We start from the raw sequence: 21,530 nt of genomic DNA on the forward strand, positions 1-21,530 counted from the left end.
AGGGTTAGGTGTTAGTCCAGATAGACTAGAGAAACAAATTCATAGACACTCATAACTGTATAAGAAAGAACTTTATAAACAAGAGCAATTGAATATTGAGAAAACATACCAGTCCAGTCTAGATCAAGTCTGTAAGTCAGATTTTAGCCCCTATGTCCAATACCAATCTGTAAAGTCCTCTTCAGACTCACCCAACACATTCAATGACACTGAATGCAGGAAGATCACAGGCCAGTGGCTGGAAAGTCTTGTGAATCTAGTGGCCGTGCAAGTATCTCAGCACTGACAGGGGTCTCCATGTGGCTTCTTCAGCTCCAGGGCTCTAGCATAGCTCCATTTGTCTTGTCTGCAGGAATGTCTGGCAGGGAGTGAGTGTGTGTCCCGCCCCCAGTGAGCTATTTATCTCCTTAGTGCCTCCAAATGAGGTCATCAAGCTGCGACTTGATTGACAGGCTAAACTCCAGTCCTTCATTCTTAAGCCTCAAATTGACAACAGATTTTGTAACTACCACAGGCTATTTCCAAGAGACAACTCCAGTAGAACTCTGAGATTGATGGGCGTCTATGTCTGAGACCTACGCTACTTAGGACCTCAGGAATAAAGCATTATTACTTTAAAATAGAGAAACTGGATTTTGAGAAGGATAAGTCCTTTTTCTAAACACAACCCCATATAAATAATGCTTATACAGGATTAGAATCTGAGGTGGTTTTTCTGTTTGTTTGTTTTTCTTTTTTAAAAACTGTTGTTCTGGAACTTAAGATCCACACACATGTCATTTTCTTTCTTTCTTTTTTTTTTTAGTCATTTTATTTGGGGCTTGTACAATTCTTTTTTTTTTTAAGGTGGTGTTTTGGGTTTTATTTTTAACATGAAGTCAAACTGATTAAGTCATGGAAGATGATATGATTTTTGCCCTAATCATTTTCTTTTTTTTCCTTCTTTTCTTTTTTTACATTTTATTAGGGACTCATACAACTCTTATCACAATCCATACATATACATACATCAATTGTATAAAGCACATCCGCACATTCCCTGCCCCAATCATTCTCAAAGCATTTGCTCTCCACTTAAGCCCTTTGCATCAGGTCCTTTTTTTCCCCTCCCTCCCCGCTCCCCCCTCTCTCATGTGCCCTTGGTAATTTATACATTGTTATTTTGTCATATCCTGCCCTATCCGGAGTCTCCCTTCCCACCCTTCTCTGCCGTCCATCTCCCAGGGAGGAAGTCACATGTAGATCCTTGTAATCAGTTCCCCTTTTCCAACTCACTCACCCTCCACTCTCCCAGCATCGCCCCTCACACCCTTGGTCCTGAAGGTATCATCCACCCTGGATTCCCTGTGCCTCCAGCCCCCATATGCACCAGTGTACAACCTCTGCCCTATCCAGTCCTGCAAAGTAGAATTTGGATCATGGTAGTTCGGGGGAGGAAGCATCCAGGATCTGGGGGAAAGCTGTGTTCTTCATCGGTACTACCTCGCACCCTGACTGACCCATCTCCTCTCCTAAACCCCTCTATGAGGGGATCTCCACTTGGGTCTCCACTCTGCACTTCATTTTCAATACATATGAATTTCCTTTTTGTCTCTACAGTTCCACCAGCAAGGTCTAAAAAATATATGGATATGCCTTAAGCAGTCTGTTTGTTCATATATTAAAATGAATTTTATATCAATAAAAAATCTACATTCTCTTTAGTGTTTCTTTTCTTTTGTGATTGAGAGCAATATTGATGTCTAATGGGTAAAGAATATGAAGGGTTTTTAATGCTGTCACATTTCTCTATTTTTTTAAAAGAAAATTTAACTTTATTTACTCATATTGGTATTTACACATTTTTATATACTTTAAATACATCTTTATGATATTTTGTATGTAAAACACAATAATTCAAATAAAAACACATTCTGTGTAGATGCACTGCCCAACTCAAGTCAAATCAGTAAAAGTGACCCAGTGCTCTCCCCCACGCCCACTTTAAGCAGTTCTTTTTTTTTTGTCTGTCTCTTCCTCCAAAATTTTCTGTCCCTTTCATCTTACTTCCCCCACCACATTTCAGCAAACTTGTAGTTCTTAAAATCCTATCTTTTCTTATGAAAATGACATTTTATTAATTTCTTATAATAATGATTTCATAAAATAGTTATCTTTTGTTAGATTAACATTCCTAATCATAATGTTCTCTTGCTAAGTCCATGTCTTAAAATGAGTAACAGACTCAAGATGCTTTTAAGTGATATTCCATAACATTCCATTGTATAAATACAGAACTTTCTTTATCCATCCCTCTAGAGTCAGTTTTTGATTGTCCCCATTTTTTGCTATTATAGAAATTTCCACAATTAACAAAATTTTGCATATCTGTCAATGTTGTGTTCTGTAGTTTTTGTTTTATTTTTAATCAAAATAATCTCCATAACTTTCTTTGATTTTGAAAAGGACTGTGAATTTCTGGTTGCAAGGAAACCATGTGAAGTGCCAAAGTGATTGAAGAGTCAACTTTTCATGTTGTGGATACCCTGTTTCACAAATATCACATGAGATCTCAAAGGCAAGGATATGTGACACTTGCATACTCACAGGTGAGCGATGTAGTCTCCTAAATGCGCATTGTAGTCTTATCCTCTGTAACTCTGGTCCTGCTTCTTTATTTCTATCTGTCTGGATCAACCTATTAATATGTTGTTCTCATGGTCCCAATTGTCAGACTTGAGATCAAGCATATTTAATAAACTAAGTGAGCAGCAAAACTCCCTTCACTGATCCCTCTGAATACAACTGTGCTGGTACGACACATTCAAAATATACTTTACCAGCCTTTGTGAAGGCAGGTTTTCTAGGATGTTGCATGAAAGTCTCAGCCTAGAATTGTAGACCATCACTTCGTAGACAACAACCGGAAATGTAGTAGGGACAGAAAATGGATTGAGAACAGCAGCAAGTAAACCCATCATTAAATGAATGAAAATTAGGAAATCAAGGAAAAGGAGCACACCATTAAAAATTAGGTTTTCAGTGATGTGCAGTTGCATAATCTCCTGTCAACTTCTGAAGGGGTGGAGTTTCGCCATTCAATCAGGTCGAGGCTTCATGACCTCTTTTGGAGGCACAAAGGGGCTATAACTCACTGGAGGCCAGATAACCTCACTCCCTTTGAGACATTCCTGATGACAAGCCATGTGCAGCTACACTGATGCAGCCAGAGCCCTGAAACAGAATGTGCCACTTGGGAAGTCAATTAGGAGTCCCTTTCAATCAACTAGTTGGAAATGCTTAGATGTGCCCATTTGCATCAACCCCTGCAGGTCAATTTTACTTTAAGGCACAGGCACTTGAGGTGCGTCTGGCATGTGCAGGTGCGTACGTACCTGTTGGTGTGTGTGTGTGCACGCGCGTACCCCAAATTGTGTGTTAAAAAGCAGGTTTGTGCAGCGACCACAGATAACAAGTATCTATACCTCTATTTCTCCAGGGGTTACCAGACCATCAGCCCCTGAAGCATTAGACTTGATTGCTTATCTAAAGGGGGATGCTGTCTGCCTGCCTATCTTAATACCATCTTCCTCAGTTAGAAGACTAGCTCCACTAATTAAGCTTAAGAGCAATTTGTACTGCAAGTAGGGGACTGCTACATTTTTTATTTCCCACACCTAAATCTAATATGGTTATATTTCTCATATTTTAACTAACAGCAGGCTAACTCTTTCACTCACCGCCCACCCTCATCATTTTTCCCTTGACCATTTCAATCCCCTTAAGCTACTACCTTCTGGCAGTCCATGGGACTTTCAGCATTCTTTGCCAATACCATAATTCAAATGAATTGATTCTTCTTTGGCCTTCCTTACTCAATATCCAACTTGCACATGCATATGATGGGGCTGAAAAAAGGTGCACCTCTGTCCTAAAGTGACCTCTTTTCTCTTCAGCAGATATTCCCAATGCAAACATGTGTCCAAACCAGATGAAATCCTTGACAACTTCAAAATGTCCCCTATTTATGATATTATCTCTTGGTCCAGTATTGAGAGTTTCGTTTTCTTTACACTGCGTTGGAATCCATACGGAAGGTTTCCCTCCTTTCCAGCACGCAAGGTGTGTCACGTGTACATTGACAGGTGTTAAAAAGCCTTCCTCCTAGACAATGCAAAGTATAAGGCCAAGTTCTTCTTCAGAAACTCCAGCTTCTTGGATGATTTGCTCAGCATATAGATTGAATAAGTATGCTGAAAGGATACAATTCTGACATACACCTTTCCTGATTCTGAACCACAAAATATTCTCTTCTTTTTAAATGAGAGCCCCTTGGTCCATGTACAAGTTCTACATGAGCATATCTATGTGTTCTGAAATTCTCATTCATCTCAATGCAGCGATCTTGTGTTAGGCCAGGTTGTCTAGAGAAACAAATCCAGGGACACTCATATACGTATAAGGAAGAGTTTTATATCAAGAAGTAATATTATACCAAGAAGGCATGCCACCCCAGTCTAACTCAAGGTCACAAGTCTGATGCAGGGCAGGATCCTCTGCACACTCACATAGCTTCAGGCTGATGATGCAGGTGAAGCGGGATGTGGAAGATAACAGGCCAGTGGATGCAGAATCACAGGGATCCAAGGTCAGTCATACTGTGGGAGGGTGCCAATAGCTCTCAGGCTCAGGCAGCCCACATGGGACCACGCCTGAAGGAAGACAGAGTTCTATCAAGCAGAAATATGGAGTGGCAGATAGAGGAAATTTCTAATATTCTCCAATTATTAGAAGGCCACACCCCAAGGAGGCATCATGAAGCTGTGGCCTGATTGGCAGGTTGGATTCCACCACACGTTCATACATCTTCAAGTTGACATAAATCTACCTGCCATAGATCCACACAGTTTAATGATTTTGCATAGTCATTGAAACACAAGGAAACATCTTTCTGGTAGCTTTCAGGCAAGGCCCATCTGATGTCAGCAATGAAATCTCATGTCATATTCTCTTCTGAATCCAGATTGTATTTTTGGAGTCTCCCTGTTGAAGTCCTACTGCAATCATTATTGAATTATCTTCTGCAAAATTTTATTTGCATGTGGTATTAATTCTATTGGTTGATAATTTCTACAGTTTTATTATCAGGCAGCTATGTTTTGACTTTCTTACATAGAGAATTGAGTGATTACTGTGCTTCACCAGCTGGTTGATACATTTCAGCTGGTATTCTGTCAACTCCTGGAGCCTTGTTTTTTGCTAATATCTTCAGTACCATTGGGTCTTCTTCCTTCACTACCACCGGTTCTAGATCATATGCTACCTCTTGCTTTTTGTATTCCTTCCATCCTTTTTTGATACTTCTTTCATCATTTGAATTATGGTTTGGCGAAGAATATTGGAAGAACCATGGACTTCAAGAAGAACTAACAAATCTGTCTCAGAAGAAGTACATCCAGAATGCTCCTGAGAAGTGAGCAAGGTGAGATGTTGTCTCATGTATTTTGAATATGTTATCGGGAGAAACTAGTCCCTGGAAAAGGATATCATGCTTGGGAAAGTAGAAGGGCAGTGAAAAAAGAGGAAGACCTTTTTGAGAGATTGAATCATTGACTGCAGCAATGAGCACAAGCAGAAAAACTACTGTGGGTTGAAAAAGTACTTTGCAGTGTTTCATTCTGTTGTATGTAGGTTCTCTGTGAGCTGGAACCTTATGGAGGGCAAATATCAGCAACAACAACAACACACTATCACTCATCCTATTCTCTTCAGGGCTTTCCTGTTTCTATTCCTCCATATTTCCAAAATTCTGTCCTGGGGTGTGTACTGCCCTTTTGATCTTACTTACATGGTTGTTTAGTCTATCAACAGGGTGAGTTCAGTTCCTGACCGTAGGAAACGAAGACTGACGGAAATATGACTAGGACTATATTCTTTAACTTATAACAGAGGGAATCTGGAAAGCTAGTATTCCACAATAGGAAAGCCACCACTTTGGTACATTAGAGATAAAGTACAAGTACATTATCCTGCTTTAAATATAATTCCCACAGATTCTCCCCTATGCTGCCTTAAAGTGAGGACATGGTTGATTCAATCTCTCTATAGAAGCAAACATTCGTGTTGTCTCTTCCTGCCGCAGCACCCATCTCCCCTCATACCTTCCTCTAATGCAGGTATTAGGTTTCCTCACCTGTGAACTCAGAGACTTTACTGTGGTTCCTACTCACCTTGTAATGTATGTAACTACTGAATATGCACATCTCATGGCTATCTACAAATATACCAAGACAGTAAAGATTGACTATCTCCTCCTCCCTCTCTGCGTGGACCTGGCTGCTGAGATCATGGCCATCTCAAAAGTGAGTATGCTATCATAAAATGAATCTGACTCCTTTATTTTATTTTCTCCTATGTTCTATGACTTTAGTATGGTCTTTATATTATAGCCGTGCAATTTCACTTAGGAACCCTGTGATTGTCACAGGCTTGTTTACACAAAGCCTGGACTTGAAAGGTGACTAAAGGCCATTGTCTTGAGGGTCTCTTTGGTGATCTGAGTTTTGGTCCGCATTTTTCTCCCACTCTGTCTAGGATCTTCCAATGGGATTCCTTTTGGAGCACTTGGTAGGGGTAACTGGGCACATCTGGTTCTGATCAATCACTAACTTTAGTTTAGCAATTCGATGGAAAGTAACTTGCATAACTGAGGGATCCTTTTGGACTCTACTTGTGTGCTATTGTGGGTAGAGGTACAATGATCCACACGAAGCCCTGTTTGTGTAGTGGTTATGAGTTGGGCTGCTAACTGTAAGACCAGCACTTTGACTCCACCATTCATGCCAAAGGGTAAGATGGAGCTTTTTACTTCAGCAAAGATTTAGTCTTGGAAACTCACAAGGGCAGTTCTACCCTGTCCTATAGCATCACTCTGAGTCCACATTGACTCGATGGCAGTGAGTTGGTTTTTTTGTTTGTTTGTTTTTTGACAATTCATGATTTATCCATGGGGACAGAAAACCTCAAATGAAAGCAGGTGTAGTCGTTGCATAATTTCATATTCACTTGATAACTAAGTCTAGGTGTGGAGTTTAGCCTGTCAATCAGGTCACAGCTCCATGATGCCTCCTGGTACGCTTGACCTTCTCTTCTCATGAGAAATCTGGGAACTTCCACTCTTTCTCCCTGGAGGTGGGCCACCCTCCCTCTCTGCTTCACCTTCCCACTCTTCGGAGAGCTCGAAGAGCCATGTGGAGACCTGCGCCAACACTAAGAAATTCTACCACCACTGGATACACAATAATTTCCAGCCACTGATCTGTGATCTTTCTGCATTCAGCATCATTGCATGTGCTGCGTGAGTCTGAAGAGGAATCTATGGTGTGTCTGGGTACTTTAGAGAAACAAATCCAGTTTTATACAACGATTAAGTGTGCATAAAGAAAACAGCCCAACCCAGTGCTTCCCAAGCCCACAAGTCCAACATTAACCCATGGACCCATATGTCCAAGACCAATCCACAAAGTCCTCCTCCATCTCACAAAACAGATGCAATGATGCCAACTGCAGGAGGAAAGCCGAGTCAGTGAATGTGTATGCATCTCAGAGCTGGCAGGGGTCTCCACACGGCTGCTGCAGCATCCAGGGCTGCATCGGGGTGGGTCCATGTGGCTTCTCATTGGGGATGACTTGCTGGAAGTCAGCCTTGCCAGCTGAAGCAGGGAACTGCTAAGGCAGCTGCACCCTGGTGTGATTATCACAAAGCAAGAGACCCGAGTACTAGAAAGGTGAGGATCACTGAGCCATTTATCCCTCTGCCCTTCAATTAAACCCGCATGTGTTTCTCGGCCAGGTTGGACCAATAACTAACTCATATGGACTAGTATTGGACTTATGGGCTAATATCAGACTTATGGACTTGATCTGGATTAGGCTGGGATGTTTTCTAGATATCCAATTACTCTTTGATATAAAACTCCTTCTTACACATTATGAGTATCCCTGGATTTTTTCTCTAGCCTACCCAGTCGAACAAGGCAGGTCTTTCAAGAGCAGTTCCCTTAGTTGCAAAATCTAGCCTCTGTTTCCCAAGAATTAAGGATAAGGTGGCTCCATCAGAACTGGGAACATAAATTACTTTAATTCAGTAAATATTTGCTAAGTGACTTTTTTCGATTCCTGATAAAGTTAGGAGACAGAGTTTTCTGTACAGTGTGCAGAACAATCTGCACAAATTCGGAAATGTGACAAAGTATTACAATTCTCATATCTCCATTTTCAGCCAGCAACATTGGAATCTGACTGGAAATTTCATAGAGGAATTCTCTAGTATAACAGGTATAAAAGAAGCATAATCCTTTTGGATGCAAACTAATAGGGAAATGCTTCACTTTGATCTGTCCCATAAGCGCTTGTTCTCAGAGACCCGGAAACCATGAGTTAATTCGAGGAAGTAAATTTAAATTTCAGACCTCTCAATTTGGAAGAGTTTCTACATACATTTTTCCCATAACTTGAAACCATTGGATTGATAGAACCTCTGGTGAGTGATAAATTAGCAGCGTGCAGAAATCATGATAAACATAATTGAACTGAACTGTCAAGTTTAACTGCCCCAATAGCATTCAAGCAAAATAAAACAAGATAAAAATATAAACTCCAACTCTAAGAATAATGAAGTTTAACAACCATGCCCTCTCCCTTTCTCCCATCACTTTTTAGTGCTCCTGCTTGTTTTATTTTTAAATTTTGTTACACTGACATATAATTTACCAAGACCATATGATGCCAGGTATTTCTCATTTCCTAAAGGCAGTCATACACGTCAGTACTTTGGGATGCAGAATGGTCCTTCACCTCAAAGGTCATTAGTTTCGGTTCTTGCTTCAGCCCCATTAACATGGTGGCAGGTTGGATGGCTGGGTGGTTCGTTAGTTAGGAGGATGCCCCATCCGGGGAATCTGATCACAGGCTGACACACGTACATTGTGTATCGTTTTATGTGCCCCATGCACACTGGGGGTGCTGGGGGAAAGTACTTTTTCTGCCCACATGCGTCTCCACCTGAGCCTTTGCAGCTGCAGCCACCGGCCATTGTTGGCCAACCGCCTCTCCCTGGCTCCTCCCCGCGCCGCCCAGGCCCCGCCCCAGGCCCCGCCCCAGTACAAACAGCACCGCCCCTCCCCGCTTCGCCAGGCACCTGGGTTTGTGCAACCGCGGCCATGGGCGGGTCCAGAGCCGCCTCCAAGGGGAAGTGAAGGCGGAGACCCTGACCCCGCCGGCTCCTCCCACCCCGGGAAGTGGCGGTGTCCTAGCGGAACTGAGGCTCACTTGGCGGCTCCTACTTACTGTGCGCTGTGCGTGGAGCCAGAGCAGCGCCCGCAACCTGAGCACCGTGTAGGGCGCTCGTCTCCAGGGATGTGCGTGTGGGCGGCGGCCAGAGTGGGGTACCCTGGTGCACGCAGCAGCCCTGCTGGGGTGCAAGCGCCCTTTCCTTCTCCCCTTCCCCAGGCAGCGCCCCTCACCTGGTGAGAGGTGAGCGGGCGTCCCAGGAGCCTGATCCCATCTCCCAGCTCTTGGATTGGTTGGGGCTCTTAATGGGAATCCCCCGGGGTGTGTTGTTTCTCTCACTACAAAGAAGAGAACGCGTCTTAGGAAGCGAGTGGCTGCAGCTGGTGCACAAAACGTTAGGGCTTCCTCCGGAGGTTTGCTAAGTCTTGTCACCAGTGCGGTACCTTCTCCTGGGAGCGCGGCAGGGGAGAACCCAAGGTCCAGGTCTAGAAACTCCCTGGCTCTTCGTGCCAGCTAGTGTGTGGCCCAGGGAGCACACTCAGCCTTGAGGGTGTTGAAGTGACATTCCCGCGCACCCACCGCGCACTGAGACATGATAGGCATTCCCAGGTTGCTGGGCTAAGTCCTTCTAGGACTGGGGGCCTCAAGGAAATGGCCCAGTTTGGAGGCTATTCGTCAACACCCTGGCAGCTGGCAAGTGAAGAAGAGACAGGCCCAGCTCCAGAAAGATAGGGTTCGTTGACCTTGAACTCAGCCAAAGGAAGGCCCTGTCTTTTTTGGGAATGCCTACAGGTCTGTAAAGAAGGGCTGTCCCATCCCGCGGGACATTCACCGTGGGTCCTGGAGGAGAGAGTGGGAATTGGGGGGGGGGGGGTACAAGAGGCACGGAGAATGAGGACAAGACAATATCCTGATCAAGTCCTGTTTATTGAGTGGAAAGTTATGGCTTATATAGGCCAGGGAAAGGGAGACAAGCCGCAGGTGTTTCCCTGAGAACAATAGTGGGGGAAACAAAATGCAGATGTTTCCCTGAGAACAATGGTGGGGGAATCAGGATGCAGATGTATATATATAATCATTACACACATGTTTACCCAAGTTTGGAGCAGAGTTCATACCGGGAATAGTGACCGCAGAACAGAATCGTGCAGACAGATAGAGACTTCCTTATCTATGTCTGGCAAGATAAGTATGTCAAACACAGCTGCAGTGCTGTAGGCTGGCTCAGGCTAATGAATTCCAAGTAATGACCGGGCCTCATGGCTCCGGACAAAGGGCCAGACCCCTTCTAGGGTCCCTTGGAAGCCTTTACTAAGGACAGCATAGGTTTCTTCTGTTTGCAAAGCTTACTCCACCCATCTTGCCGCCCAGTTAAGAAGTGTCCGTCTGTGGAAGCTGGCAGCCAGCCCATTGGAGTTATCCACACCAACCAGAAAGATGTGGGGGAACCCTCATATCAAAAAGAGTACAGACTTCCCAAAGACTTACATACCCAAATTGATCCTTTGCCTCGCTTGGACTTGGCTCCTTCTACCCTCCTGCTGCTTTGGCCTCTTTTGCTCTCACCTCTTCTCTCTACCTTGAAGGCTGACTCTCCCTCCGGCTTGGATTCCTTCTGCCAGTTCTGCATCAGACATTAGAGCTGTTTAGCCCCTTCCTCACCAATTCTGCTGTAGTTTGTTCATGGGTCTGTATTAAGCCTAATGTTCTCCTTTATATAATAGCGGGTCTCATGGACTTTACACCTTTTAATTTGGCTAATCCTCTGGCTTTAGACAAAGAGCCAGCTCTAACCTTTCTTACCTTACTATCTTAAACCCCTTTCACCTAATTTCTTTTGACTTCCTGTTCCCTACAAACTGCACCTCTCTCAATAAATCTATAAATTAAACGTCTCACTCTGTCTCTTGTCTCTGTAAAACCTACTATATGGTGGCCTGCATGGGGAGGCTGTCTAGGCTAGGACTGAAGTGGCACTTTCCTTTCCCTAGCCAGTAAAGTCCTCAGCAGCCTTTCCAGACCCCCTTCTAGTAACCTTTCCGGACCCCCTTCTAGCGAGCCTAACAAAGGGATCTCGTCTTCAGCTAAAGACCCTCTGACAATGCATCAGTGACTTGAATCCAAGGCTCCCTTCCCCAAGGTGGTCTGCTCATTTTCTCTTGGCCTTTCTGAAAATGTCCATATACCAGAAATCTTTGCTCAGTCAGATGGCCTTCCCAGCCCCAGGGGCTTAGGTGGTAATTATTCAGTGTAAGGATGCTCTCCTGTTTTGCTACCTCATTTAAGAGAGCTCAAATTTTTGCTCAGCCTTTTAAAATGGGTTGTAAGAATTTTAAGTGTGTTGGTCCAGGTAGGCTAGAGAAATCCATAGAAACGCATGTGTATAAGGGTTTTATATAAAGAGTAATTATACATTAAGAAAGCATCCCAACCCAGCCCAGTTCAAGTTCATAAGTCTGATATTAGCCCAAGTATCCGGTACCAATCTATATAAAGTCCTCTTCAGACTTAAGAAACACATGCAATGATGCTGAATGCAGGATGATCACAGGCTAGTGGGTAGAATGTCATTGGATCCAGTGGTGGTGTAAGCATCTCAGCATTGGCAGGGTCTGCACATGACTTCTCTAGTTCCCAGGACATGCGGTCTATCAGTGCAGTGCCATGTGTCTGGTCAGCAGAGGGTCTTTAAGGGAGTGAGCCAAAAGAGAAAGAGAGAGTCTGTCTCTTGCCTCCAAGGAGGAAATTACAAAATTCCCAGAATTGACAGGAGAAGGGCATACTCACACCTGCCACAGGGGCCATTGGTTATATTTTGATTGAAACGCTGGACTCCACCCCTTCAGTCTTAATCATCAAATTGACAAATGATTATATAACTACCACACTAAGCAATGGCATAAAACACCTCTGGTTAGTTTACTGGCAAACTTCAATTCCCTGGGTCTTAAATCAGTTATTCAAAGGGGAAAACGGATTTTCTTATGTAATGCGGACAAATTGGACAACTCAAGATGGTTACCAGGTGGTGTACTTGATTTAAACATTATTCAAGATCTCAATAATTTCTTTTTAATCTATAAAATACAATCTGATATTCCATATATCCAAGTTTTTTGTCTCCTTTGTGCTCAACCTCATTTATGTCAGAATTGTTCCCCTATCCAAGTTCTGGTTCAGGAAAATGTTCCTCTCTCAGACTAAGAATCAGTCTTTGATCCTTCGGATCACGCTGTGCAGCCAATTTCAGTGCCTATTGTCTCTGCCTAAACTGCTGCTGGGCTTTCTTTCTCCCCTCCCCCTTACACCCCCTGCAGGTCTCTCCAACCCCCCTGGATACTGTTGCAATCTCCCTGCTGTCAGACTATAACCCTCTATTTTGCTTTAGTGTCTCATTCTTCTTCAGTCTTCCTCCTCACCACCTCCTACCACTCCTGCCTTGTCTCACCACCTCTGAGCCTACAAAGTGTAATCCAATATTCCCTCCCGTTACCTCATACAAATTTTTACCCAAATTCCTCCCTTGCCCATACCATGATTGTCTACTCCTCCCACCCTTGCCATGTTCTAAAACATCTGACACCTGTCCCCTACTGCCCGCACCATCTCTGCCTCTCACTCTTTGATGTTCAGTTCTCTCCAGCACAAAGACAGCAGCTTCAAATCCACAGGATCCATCCTCAATCCTGTCCCCCTCATTCCCCTCTGTGATGTCCCAGGACCAGAGAGGCTTGTAAAAGTTCAGATCCCTTTCTTGTTATTTATCAGTCTTAGGAAAACATCTTGGAGTTATACGTTGGACCCAGGCACTTACATTAAAGAATTTAAATATCGGCTTTGCAGACGCCACTGCCTGAATTTGTAGTCTTTCTGGCCCTGTTGTGTCCAGCCATGGTCAACTCTGAGTTTTTTTTGACAGCTGTCGACAGCAAGCTCTTTTGCTTCATCTCTTTTGAGCTGTGTGCAGACAAAGTCCCAAAGACAGCAGAAAACTTCCATACTGTGAGCACTGGGGAGAAAGGTTTTGGTTATGTAGGGTCTTGCTTTCATAGAATCATTCCAGGGTTTATGTGCCAGGATGGTGACTTCACACGCCATAATAACACTAGTGGCAAGTCCATCTATGGAGAGAAATTTGAAGATGAGAACTTCATCCTGAAGCACACAGGTCCTGGCATCCTGTCTATGGCAAATGCTGGGCCCAATTTGAATGGTTCCCAGATTTCTATCTGCACCACTAAGACTGAATGGTTGGTGGCAAGCACGTGGTCTTCGGTCAGATGAAAGAAGGAAGCCATGGAGCGTTGTGGAAGCCATGGAGCGTTTTGGTTCCAGAAATGGCAAGACCAGCAAGAAGATCACCATTGCTGACTATGAACAACTCTAATTAAATTTGATCTGGATTTTCATGTTTTAAGCACCAGACCATTCCTTGTATAGCTTGGGAAATCACCCTTCTATTCCCAATGTGCTTGCAGTGTGGTTTAATCTTGTGCTCTCACTCCACTTCTTTGGGTTTCCTACTTCCCTTATTCCCCCTGAGTCCAGCTGTAAAACAGAGTTAAGTTTATGATTATGAAATAAAAGATAAACAATTTTTAAAAGAATTTAAATATCTATCTCAGTCATATGATCTTACCTGGCATGACATCTATATGATTTTAACAACTGCCTTGACTCCTGAAGATGGGGAGAGATTTAGATAGCTGCACAAAGAGAGGTGATGAAGGGCATGCCCAGAATTGGGATAAGCCCGTAGACTTCAAGGCAGTCCCAAGCACAACCCTGCTTGGAATTATCAGATGGTCATGAGCACCTTATTCTTCAAAATGATATGATTTTTATCTCATTGAGGGCTTGCTGAAAGCCTCAACTAAGGCAGACAGTTAATGACAAAATTAGGGAAATCATTTGGGAACTAAATGAAAATTCTGCCAAATTTCTGTCACATCTTCCAGAAGTTTTAAGTATACCAAAGTAGACCCTACTACACCAGAAGGGATCATTGTACTTCACTCAAATTTCATCTCACAATCAGCTCCAGACGATAAAATAAAACATTAAAAAGGTTAGAATGTGGACCCCAGACTTCAGAGTAAGACCATCTCAGTGCAGCATTCAAAGTTTTCAACAATGGGGAGGATCAGGAAAAGTTATATAAGCTACGAAGAGATAAGGTTAAATGTCAAATGTTAGCAAGTGCCCTCCAGGGCAGAGTGGGTGTGACTAAACTAGTTGTTGGGCCGCACAAGAGTGTGCCATGAGGACCTTGCTCCAAATCTGTGACCTCCAAGAAGGCCATGTCCATACTATGAATAGAAAGGTCACTGGGGAAATGACTGCCCAACTCAACAGAGAGTGGGTGGGATAGTTTATCCCACTAGACCTTCGTAGCACCCTGCTCAAGATGCCTCAGTGTTAGAGCTGCTTGGCTTGGCCTTGGAGGATTGATGGTACCCAGGGTGTGAGGCCCCACAGATCACCCATCTCGAGCCCAGGTAACTATCATTGTCTCAAGAAAGCCCATTACTTTCCTTTTAGAAGCTGGATCTGAGATACAGCTTTCTCATTGTTTCTTTCCTCCTGCAAAGGTACTACTACTGGTCGAGGACCTGGGCCTGCCCTTTCCTTTTTCCCTTGCTGAAGAAGATTTTCAGCTACATATTTTCATGTTCTTCTTCAGACTGAACACTTCATACATAAACAAACCAAAGAGAGTTGCTTCTGGACATAATTTCAGATGTATTCTGGCCTGTGCCAGTTAAATGTAGATTTTTATTAATGCATACCTAGCCTTTCAGTGATTTTTGTTCTGCTAAGGGTCGGGAGAGGTAAGTTTGGGTTGCATGTTGTCAGTGATTACTCTCCAGCTACCCTAGCCACCATCGAGGGATTAGAAGGAAATCAATTTTTGTTTATTATCTACATCTTAAGACATGTTCTGCAATAAAACAAGTATTTTCATAAGTCTGTGCTTCTGGGAGATCCTATTCACTTTAACACAAGAAGTTTTAAATTATTAAATATTTTAGAAAAACCTTTATGCAGTTTAAATATTATCTAAGAATTATATTCCAGCAAAGTTAAGACTTTGGTGTTTTTCTCTCCTAATGGGAACTCTCTCACTAAAAATATATTTATTGTTCTTGTTTTTAATATTACAACTTTGTTGAAAATTTTACAGTATGGGCATGTTTGTTTCTGTGATTTCTGGTAATAAGAATGTGAATGCTTCTCCCCCCCCTCACTTTTTTTATTTCAACCCAAATAGTAACTTACATTAAAAAACCAGAAACGGGGAGCATGGGGAGGGAGGGGGGAAAAAAAAAGACCTGATGCAAAGGGCTTAAGTGGAGAGCAAATGCTTTGAAAATGATTAGGGAAAAGAATGTACGGATGTGCTTTACACAATTGATGTATGTATATGTATGGATTGTGATAAGAGTTGTATGAGCCCCTAATAAAATGTTTTAAAAAATGGAGAAAGAGAAGAAAAAACCAGAAACAAGAAACAAATATATAAAAAGAGATAAATTGAGGTACACACATGTTCCTGCTCTAAGATATTGAACATTAAAATCAATTCATGTTGGCTAGATATAAATTTATGGGTCTACTGTCACATAAATGAAATAAATTGAAATAAGCTAAGCAAGTGAGCATACATTCTGCCTTAAATCATCTATATATAAATCACTTGTGTATGAAACAATATGAAGAGACCTGTATTCTGTGTATCACAATCACATAATAATAAATCATTTCCAAGCACTATTCCCATCAATTCTGCTGGTATATTCATTTATGTGTATGGTGGGATAGTGAGCATTTTGAAATTATCCAACCATATTTGCCGCTGTGTAATAGGAAGTTATGCAAATAGACTCCCTCCCTCCTTTCTGCTAATAAAATCCACACCATTCCCAACCATACAGTTCTGGTAGAAGATCCACAGTACCATAGTTCCCAGGTATCCCCATTCAGTAGTTTGTATGAACATAAGAGTCATCTCACTCAGGTATTGTAACAAGTCATTTTATTGAGAGCTAGTGTGTGTGAGTGGCTATGAACAGGAGACTGGAAATGTGTGATGGTTTTCATGACCAGCATATACTGTGTTTGCAAGTGTCAACACTAATGTGCAATTGGTTGAGTCTGACGAGACTTGAGGGAGCATAAAATGTCTTTGTGATTCTCTTGTGCAATCTCTGGATTCACTTTGAGTAGCACTGCCGTGACCTGTATCAGCCATGCTCCAGGCCTACAGTGGGTCTCACATATTAGTACTGTTGTTATCGTGTATTATACAGATTCTATGAAAGCTGGTGTACCATCTCCAGAAACATTACCATGAACACACTGTATCAGTGAATGGACAGTCTAAAAGTCAATCACACATCCATGTATTACGGTGGGGAAGACACACTGAGGAAAGTCAGTGTGAGTACAGCTACGAACCACGCATGCAGGGAGGGAGCTGTGTTGCAGGGCACTGTAAGGGCCTGAAAAGAAGAATTCTGACTCTGGAGTGTTTGGAGAGGGAGTTTCAAGTCTGTTTTCTTATTTCGATTCAGGGTTCTTCATCTCACAGTTTCCCACTTGGAATCTATATTTTTTGATTCAGTGCCTACTCTTGGTATCTGTGAATTCAAAGTTCTAAGAAGAGAAAACATTCTCTTGGAGAGAAAAACACAAATGAGCTTGTTCCATAGGGAGTGAATATTACTCTGCCAGGGGCGATCAGCATATGTTTTGAGAAGGTCAGTGTGTTAGTCCGGGTGGACTATATAAAGAAATTCATAGATATTCCTATGTGTATAGAAAAAGCCATATATAAAGAGAAAACATACCAGCCCAGTTCAGATCAAACCTTAAGTCCAATATTAGCCCATATGTCTGATACCAGTCTCTAAATTCCACTTCAGATTCATGCAACACATGCAACAGTGCTGAGTGCAGGCACATCACAGGCTAGGAGGTGGAAGGTCTTGTGGATCCAGTGGCATTGAAAGCATCTTAGTGCTGGCATGGGTCTGTCCCTATGGCTCCTCCAGCTCCAAGGCTCTGGCTGATACTTGCATAGCTCCATGTGGCTTGTCAACAGGAATGCCTTGCAGGGAGAGAGAGTATCTGTCCTCCAGTGAGCTATTTATCTCCTTTACACCTCCAAATGAGGTCATTAAGCTGTGACCTGATAGACAGGCTAGACTTCATTCCTTTGCAAGTTGACAGGAGATCATGTAACTGCCATAGTTGGAATACCTTTCAGGCAGACTCAGTGGACTCTCTGGGTGGTGCTGTTAAGGATTCAACTAATGACTGTAAAGTTGATGGTTTGAAATTGGTTTGTCATTTTTTTCAAGTAAAATTTTAAAAGTTGCTTTTCACCCAAACAAATTCTGCTAACACGGATAGTTTCCAACTCATAGTAATCCTATAGGATAGACTAGAACTTCTATAAGATTTTCAAGCCTGTATTTCACTTGGTGGATCTGAATGATTGACTTCATTTTAACAGCTGAGCGAATCACCACTGTGCAACTGGAGTTGGTAGTTCTAACCTATCCATCCAGATGAAATTTTAAAAATATTCTGTCAAATAATCATCATAGTTTAAAATTATATATTTCAGAAAGCCTTGCTGTTTTTCTTCCTAACTCTACCCCTAGATCAGGGGTTAGCAAATTTCCATTTTGAAAAAGGCCTGAAAACCATCATTTATTATTCATTAGTTATAGAGTCTTGGAGACAATTACTGAACCCTACTAATTGAGTGTAAAAGCAACAGCAGGCAGTAGTGAAGGACATAGCTGTGTGTTAATAGAATTTTATTCACAAAGAGAAAAACGGCCATGAGCCTGTTAACCAAAGCCCTACCTGAAGGTCTGTGTAAGTAACAGACAATCTCTTTCTTAAAAAAAAAATTATTGGAAATTCATGCATATATGCTACAATTCAATAATTCAATCATATCAAGAAGAGGCATACAGCTGTCTGTCTTCTCTGCACTAAAAGCAGCTCCCCTGACACTGCCCCTCATCCCTTAAAAATGTATGCCTGCACCAAATTCGTCTCCACCCCTTTCCTGGTCAGGAGCATCTCCCAGTTGTTGACTTGACCTTTGTCTGTGTTGGTGCAGAAATAGCCGGAGACACTGACAGATGAGCACTTCATCAGCTCGACAGCCCACGTTACCTGACCTCACTCATCCCTAGTCTCAGCTTCTAAGCCAGCAAGGACATTGGCACAGCAGCCAAGTTCTTTGGGGCTGGGGCTGCCACAGTTGGCGTGGCGGCATTGGGACTGGGTTTGGGAGCCTCATCCTTGGTGTGCCAGGAACCCTTCTCTGAAGCAGCAGCTCTTCTATGTCATCCTGGGCTTTGCCTTCTCAAAGGCCATGGAGCTTTTCTGCCTAATGGTGGCCTTCCTCATCCTCTTTGCCACGTGAAGGAGCCGTATCCACCCCCCGCAGTTCTTAGTCCCACGTCTGTCTGCCCAGTATGTTCCTTTCACTGCACCTCCCCGGTCAGCCTGTGGATAGTAATTAGCTCAGGGTATGTCAGAGGGAATGGCAAATACATACTGTATCAATAAAGATGTTTCTTGGGGGTGGGGGGAAGGCATACAATCATTATCAATCCAAATTTTTCTTCTTTATACTCATGGTTAGTCCTATCATATTTTTAATTTGGTAAGGTATACACAAAAAAATCCCCCAATTCAACAATGATTACATGTATAATTCAGTGCCTTTGATTATACTCTTCATATATTACTTTTTCAACTATTATTGATATCTTTTTCCAAATTATCCCACCACCATTAATATAAACTGAATACCCCCTAATAACCATTTCTCCTTCACCCATGGTAACCATTGGTCAAACTTTGTTTATTTAATGTAGGGTTTCTTGATATATTCACATATAATAAACTTACGTAGTTAAATCGCTTTTTAGGAGTAGTAAGTATATATGTATATACACACACATCATAACGAATTCTTACGTTCCCTCTTCTCTTGCATTCATTCTTTGCTCCCCAAATCCCCTCACCCTCCTGACTCCTCTGCTCCCCACATGCCCCATAGACCATTACATTAGATATTGTCTCTATGCATCCATTCCAGTGCTTTACAAACCTGGAAACCCAATAGAAACAATAAAACACAAAAACAAAATAAAACAGCAAGAAGAAATTAATATAAAAATGAAAATAAAGAGTAACAAAGAAAAGATCACCCTCAGTATTTTAAAGTCCAGAGGGGGAAAAATTGCTGTGGAACAAGTGAAAAATATTTGACCCTAGAGAAAATTCAGGTTGGGTGAAGAGGTAGGTCAACTGACCAAGTATATTATTCCATGGTCTGATCCACCATGATCAAGTTTACAATCATCTCTGTCTGGTAATAAAGCTTGTCAAGGGGATCTGCCAAAGGCCCAATATGACTAGATATTCTCCAGATGGACTTTGAGTTCCAACTGCCCACTTAGCTTCTTACAAATTGGAGGTTCACAATTTGAGCGCTGAAACTTTTCCCTTCATCATACTTGGATTTTGTTGTCACTGTCTTTGGATCACATGGGCTGATGTGCTTCTTCAGTGTGGACTTACTTGACACCTCACTGAGATGGCTGCTTGTTTGAAGACAAGACTTTAAGATCCCAGGTAATTGATAGCCTTGTGCCATTTGCTTTCTTCACCACACTTTGCTCTAATGCCCTTATCTTCAGTGATCTCCTCATGAAGGCGAGGATTGTGCAGAGCCATGTTATAAGATCCTGTACTCAGATTATGGTCACCTAGAGAACTGATTAGCTAAATCTTGTCACAAACCATGGGCATTTCTGACTAGTAACTGAAAAGTGACAGGTGAGACTCCACAACCACCGAGGCAGGTGAGAAGGAGGAAATGAGAAGGGAAGAAGGTGCTCCCTCTCTTTTTTTCATGTTCTTTATTTTTAGTTGTATCTTTATATTATTATTTCTTTCTGTTTGTCTCCTGTTTGGAGCACAGAAGAAGTGGATTCATAGAGACAATCACTGAGGCAATGGTTTATCTGGAAGGGGAGGGAGAGGGTAATTGGGGAGTGATCAGTGGGCAAGGAGGCAGGATCGCATTGGAGCTGATTGTGACGATGCATATGGAACTATTTTTAGAGGTGGTTTAATGATAGAAGTGTGAATATTATATCAAGAAAATTATTTTTAATTTTTTAACTCCAATGTTTATTTTATTGGCAACTTAAAATGCAAAGCACTTTATTTGTAAACCTAACATCTGAGTTAAATAAAAATAGTCTGCTGAAGCTGAGGGTGCGCACTGCGTGAGGGAAACATGCTACAACTTCCAGTGGGCGGGACACTGCAGAGGTGAGGGCCTGTGCTGAGGGGCTGACCGATCGACCTGCGCTAACATCCCTTTCCTTCCCCGCCCCTTAGTAAGGGGTGACATTCTGGAGATGGTTTGGTTGGTCTTAGGCAGCCGGCTTCATGCCAAACGTCTCCTGGGAGGCGTAGACCATGTGCAGGAAGCCGTCTTCATCCCGCTCGCTCTCGCACACCTCAGAAATGGGCGTGGACACATTCCCCATGCTGTGGCCGCTAACCAGCAGGAAGAAGGCCTGGTTGGCGTTCAGTTGCAGGCGCCTTTGTATGATTTTGATGAGCTCGCTCATGTTGACGTGATCGGGGACGAGGAACTTGGTTTTATCCAGCACAGGAAGCTGCTTCTCACCCTTGTATCTTTCTATTATCACCGGGATTTTAGTAGGATGTTGTTCTCGGATAAGCCGGACATCTTCCACTCTGTTCAAATGAGCGGCTCTGCTTGTAGGTCTTCTCAGACGGCATAGCGCGGGACGGTGGCGGCGGCGTCAGACGGTAGCTCAGACTAGGACGACGGCAACTTCCCCTGTCAAGAAAATTATTTTTAAACAGAAACCAAACTTTACTATGCGTGAAGGAGGAAGAGTTTTTGCTTAGGTGGCAGTGAATTAATTTTAATGTTTGTGGAACAATTCACAGGAGGATACAATAATTGGTTGTACAACATAAAAAGAATGGTCAATGGCACCGAATCACACATGTAGAAGTTGTTCAATTAGTGACTTCTTTGTTGTGTGTATTTTTGAAAAATGTGAAAATATTACATAAATACTAATGATTATGGGGGGGAGAAAATATTCTAAAATTGATCGTGGTAAAGATTTTACAACCCTTTTATTTAATCACTGAATTGTATAATATGTGGATAAAGT

The 21,530-nt window shown here is 42.6% G+C and overlaps 1 pseudogene; it reads right to left on the reverse strand.

Moving 5' to 3' along the window:
* Positions 1-20,710: 20,710 nt before the first annotated feature.
* On the reverse strand, positions 20,711-21,138 carry LOC142424311 (microtubule-associated protein 1 light chain 3 beta pseudogene; annotated as a pseudogene).
* Between the last annotated feature and the right edge of the window lie 392 nt (positions 21,139-21,530).

This window comes from Tenrec ecaudatus, chromosome 13 (assembly GCF_050624435.1).
Source record: "Tenrec ecaudatus isolate mTenEca1 chromosome 13, mTenEca1.hap1, whole genome shotgun sequence".
Classification (NCBI taxonomy): domain Eukaryota; kingdom Metazoa; phylum Chordata; class Mammalia; order Afrosoricida; family Tenrecidae; genus Tenrec; species Tenrec ecaudatus.